The sequence below is a fragment of the Octopus bimaculoides genome, chromosome 13 (genome assembly GCF_001194135.2).
Source record: "Octopus bimaculoides isolate UCB-OBI-ISO-001 chromosome 13, ASM119413v2, whole genome shotgun sequence".
Classification (NCBI taxonomy): domain Eukaryota; kingdom Metazoa; phylum Mollusca; class Cephalopoda; order Octopoda; family Octopodidae; genus Octopus; species Octopus bimaculoides.
Window position 1 is genome coordinate 14,758,126 of NC_068993.1, and position 5,987 is coordinate 14,764,112.

Below are 5,987 nucleotides of genomic sequence, written 5' to 3' on the forward strand. Positions count from 1 at the left end.
ATATATATGTATGTATGTATGTATGTATGTATATATATATACACAGTTATATCAAGTGAGATAGGGTGAAACCGATGTGTCTCTAGCATGCCACTACCTTAAAAAAACTAGTTTTTTTTAAGGTATCGGCACTTCAATCATGCTGGAGACAGTTCGGCTTCGCCCTTAGTTTTTTTTAAGGTATCGGCACTTTAAGCATGTTGGAGAAAGGTTTCAGAGGAATATTTCTACTTCACGCTGGAGATATCCTGGGTTTCAGTTGGGAATATCTGTTAATTGGGAAGACATAATTTATACGATCTTCAAATGTAATAGTCTTGCAATAATTAAGAAAGAATATTCCGTAGCTGGACTATAGTAAAACGATTATTTGAACTCATTAGAAAAGGCACACAGAAGATTTTTCGTAGGAATTGTTATGGATATGAGTGCAAAATTCTGTATAGTTACGTTCCTTTATTTCCGGTAATTTTAGAACATAGAATGAGATCTCTTTCACTGAAGTTGTTCGTATTTAGAGGCAAAATAATAAATGTGCGGTTTTAATGGATATCAGTAATCCAGCTAATACATTCTCATATATATATATGACATGACACTGAGTTCATCCAATAGAACTTTCATGTCTTTAAACAGCAGGATATCATTTCATTTCGCGAATATAAGAGTGGACAATCCTACCTAAGATCCATAATTGGTTCTAGTTCATTACGATGGATACAACCGATAAAACATTTTATTCAAGTTATTTCACACACACACACAAAAAAACAAAAAAATAACTATTCGAGAATGAAGTAAAATCAAAATTACGCTAAACACAAGCAATAGTCAAATTTATACACAAACTTTTATAGAAACATAAAGTAATATTCCTATCATATATATTTTACTTGAACCAAAATGAAAGGGCAACTGGACTGGACTGCATTAAAATCTAAAAATCTGAGTTAAATTTATGCTGTATTCTGTTCTACGAATACTATGGCATTCGGAGTTCCAGTATTGTTAGTAGGTTTTCATATATTTATTGTATACGCATAATTGAAGTAATTTTGACAAAGCTAAATAACTTGTTCTGCAGCTGAGATTGATAATAGCTGGAAAAGGTTAGACCCATTACGATCCTTTCTGATTCGATTCCCAAGAAAATAACCACGCATCCATACAAACACACACACATGTATGCATGTAAGGATATGTAGACAGACAGACAGACAGATAGATACATACATACATACATACATACATACATACATACATACATACATACGTACATACATACATACATGCATACATACATGCATACATATATACATACATAAATAGATAGATGGATACACTCTGAAACAGTTCAACTCGCCGAGTGTGGGTTCGAAAAGGCTAATATTTTCTCCGGCATTCTATGCTCTGATTTCAGAACCCGCCTAGATCAGTTTTGCCTATCATCATTTCGTTATCGAAAAGTAATTCAACATTTAAGGATAGGAGATTGTTGAAATGTTAAACTGACATATAAGATGCCATGCGATTCTGGTTATTCTCTCTCTCTCGTTCTCTCTCTCTCTCTCTCTCTCTCTCTCTCTCTCTCTCTCTCTCTCTCTCTCTCTCTCTATATCTATCTATCTATCTATCTATCTATCTATTTATTTATTTATCTATGTATCTATGTATCTATGTATCTATTTATCTATCTATCTCACAATCTATCTATCTTCCCTTTGTTTGTCTGTCTGTCTCTGTCTGTCTCTGTCTCCGTCTGTCTCTGTCTCTGTCTGTCTGTCCGTCTCTCTCTCACTTTCTCTCTCTCCATCTCTCTCTCTCTCTCTACGATGTCAAATCCCACCGAAGATGAACTGAAAGATCGCATCCCTCAAGAACAATGAGCACATATGTATTTGGGAATTTCTTTAAGTATTTCAGTTTAACATTCACAAGTACCGCATACCAACAGGCAGGGAAGAAAACAACGTGTCTTGAAGTTCTGTGCATACAATAAACATTCAGGGGTGATATATACTAGGTCACACATCTTCTTATATATATATATATATATATATATATATATATAATAAACATTAAGTACAGGACATCACCAACGAGTGAAAAATACGTAAACACACGAGAGTTACGTACAGAAAAAAAATACCAAGAGAAGATAACTTGTTCATCAGTTGTCCACTGTTTATTACTACCTAGTTCGAGCTTTTTAACGACAAGATAGGAACACTTCATAACACAGCAGCATGCAGAATTTGTTTCAATATAAAATTTGTGGAGAGTTATGTCTTCGAGCGAGCAAACAACAACAGAGTGGACGTACATACACTCATGCATATATGTACATACACATATATATTTGCACGCGTGCGCATGTCTGTGTATGTCATTAGTCAGTTTTATTTGAAGATTTCTCGCGTATTGAGAAAGAATCGGTTTTTAGCCTAGATCCAAAGCTCATTCATGGGAATTTCATCATCAACAACAGAGTATTTTTGCATGTATGTATGTATGTATATATGGATACGTTCAGATTTGGGTATTTCGTTTTATGTGTGTTTTCTCAGGCATATATTTTCATATCTTGACATGCTCATATATACTTAAATGATAAACTTCTGGAAAGTTTTTACAGATTTTTACAGTTCCATTGATGGCTAGGATCTGTAACCTTCGAATCAACGTTTTCCCTACTAGTTTTGAGAAGCCTAATTTCTCAAGATTGCTATTTAAGCAGTGTATTACACAAACTGGTGCTCCAATAATGGCAGGTATAAACATGATAGAGTAATTGCAGATTTCTCAATAGTTCAGTGTAGGTATTCTCTTTATCATTGATCTTTATGTATGTATGTATGTATGTATGTACGTATATATGTATGTATGCATGAATATCCGACGTCCTTTGACGAATCTGGTGTGATTCTAGTAAATGTTATGAGCACTGTGAAAATATTTCCTGGGCCGATAATGGTATAATATGCATCTAAATGGGCTTCTTTCACCTACTAATGGGTGTCATGTTTGTCAAGGGAATGAAAGGGATATTTGGTGGAATATATATTTTAATTTGTTTCAAAAATGCCACATTATTAAGGAGATACTTTCTTGTATGCTTCGTTGTTGTATCTGAAAAGTTTGTGAGATGAGATTTGTTTTAGCAATGACATTACTCTTCCCCAGACAGATGTCTTCAATAAAATTCTTATCTTCAGAGAGAAAGATATAAGAACAAAATGGAAATTGTTTTACATGGCTCCATGATGTCTGCTTACGTTTGACCTCTTGAATATATGCATCACCCGTAAAAAATGGTACGGAAATAATTAATAAAATATAAAACAACGAAATGTTTGACACAAAGTGTTATGTCATTTCAGGCATGATGTTGAGAATTTGAGAACTGAAGACTATACCATAAAAAAAAAAAATTTGTAACGTACGTGCTAATAACATGATAAAATATATATATATAAAGATTATTTCATATCATATTGTGAGATATTAAGAAAATGTGTTTGCGATAAAAAAAAATGAGGGGAAATAGCATGAGATTATGAGCAAAGTAAATTATTAAACATTTTTACACCAAATGGACATCAATAATGAAAGTGTCTGCAGTTATAAATTACTTTTGCTTGCAAATGTCTATGTCAGAGCGAATTATTGGTGTTTTGCAATACATAATCAGTGTGTTTTGAATTGTTTTCATAGAAATAGTGATGAAAGAAAATACAGTCTACACTAGTATATTTGATCATGTTTAATGTTCCATCTATTTTCTGAAATACTTCATGTGCTAAACCTGCAAAATATATTAAGCGCAGAAGAATAAAAGTGTCTTGTATACTTCAATACATATGCTCTGTCTACTATTAGATATTGGTAATATAGCAAAATTTTATGATAAAATGAATGAATAATTTCTCCTACCATAGTAAACAGCATACATCCTTTTGCGTCTAACACATAATTTTACCCAACCACCTTGAGATACAGGATTTACCCGTGTCCTACTTTACGCCAAAGAAAACATGTCAACAGTAATAAAGTATACTACACAGAGTACGTTACTGCATAATCGGTTTGCTCGTTGTTGATATAATTGTAGACGAGATGTCGGCCACGATCGCTTGTTGGGTTTAAGATTAAGCAGCATAAAGAAAACTATCTACTGTGAAAGCTGCATCAACGGATATGAGTTACAATAAGATGAAATGCCCAGGCGGTTTAACAGCACAAGCCTCCAACATCCAAGCGTTTAAAATGTGCCTGTAGAAAGACATTTATGAGTTCTAATCCGGATTCGCAGCCCAGAACCCTTAGAGGGTAAACAGTTGAGGGCCGAAACAGCACTTATTTGAGGTGAGGTTTCATTTCTGAAGACGTTCGGCTGTTCATCTCTCTTTAGAGTTTAGTACCTCTTTTTGTGTTGGTTAGCTTAGAGCTGCGGAGATGTATTTTTCGACTGTGCAATCTAGTTATTGACTGAAAGTTGGTCGGTAGAAATTTAGTATTATATCAATTAATAAACAATGTAATTTAGTATTTACAACACTGAATTAATGTAACGAAAGTGATTTATAACACAATGTTTCGGAATTGAAATAATGTAATTCGGTTAGAGAAAACTATGAAAGATCTATTTCCCAACAATTTTATAAACTGCGGAATTTCGGAGTCTACTTTTTCTTGCAAATTCTTTTCATCAATAATTAGTCATTAAAATATTAACGAGATCTCCACTCTAACAGTCTAAAACTTATTGGCGCATCTAATGCAGTGCTTACACTGTGAATATGATCTCAGGCAACTCACCAAACCAATTCTGATTTAGTAATTTCTATCTTTTAGACGTTATAATATATAGGCGAGAGAGCTAACTTTCTCCCGTATGGAAATTTGTATGAATTCTCATAAAGCAACTTTCTATCTTTGAAACGTTATAATATATAAACGAGACAGCTAACTGCATGTCATGTGCAAAGTCATATCAAATAGTTTTTGACAAAATAAAATAGGATTGTGTTAAAACCTGAGGCATTTATTTATATCGACTTGCCGGAGGATTAAATTTTGATTCAGAAAATGCTCTGACAACCAGATCAATGAGTGTTACACTATGGGTTATTTTATAATTTTATATTTACTTTAATATGAAACACATGTTTGAAAGATGTCCTGCGGGAGAAACAATGTGGTGGATAATTTTGTTTTACAGTTCAAGAAATTTGATAAAATATTGCAGAAATTATGGCTTTTCAAGTAGGAAGCTCAAAGTGAATTATACGCTCAAAGATGCAATACCAGAATTTAAATTCGAATTTAAAATGAAATTCTTATGTAATTCTTATTGAGTCATACATCGCCGAGACCATAGCTAGCTGTAACGATGAGTAATGCATTGAGAACAACGAATAAGGCGAAAATAAAATCGCGATATCGTAACTACAGTCTGCATTGAGCAGTAATTCCGCTATACATTAGTAATAACCGCAATGCATTCAACTACAAAATGTCTTGTTTTTTTTGTGTTTTTTTTTTTGGTGATTCGCATGACGTACATCACAGATTACTCGTGTTCGTTATTTTATATTTGTAATTTGAAAATTTACATTCGCTGCTGAAAACTAGCGACTAATTAACCCACTGATAAATGCAGCACACAATAGCTGGTACACAGTACGCACGCACACACACACACACACACACACACATACACACACACACATATACACACACACACACACACATACACGCACACACACACACACATATATACATATGTATATATAAATATATATATATGTTGATCTTCCTCCATATATCTCATACATGCATATACATATACCGTAATTTAACGTGTATAAGGAACCCCTTAATTTGGTGAGGGGGACTTAAAACCTTATACTAGCCCTGTATATGATACTCCCACATTTTTAAACCTAATTTCTAACAAAAAAGGGTTCGTTATACACGTTAAAATA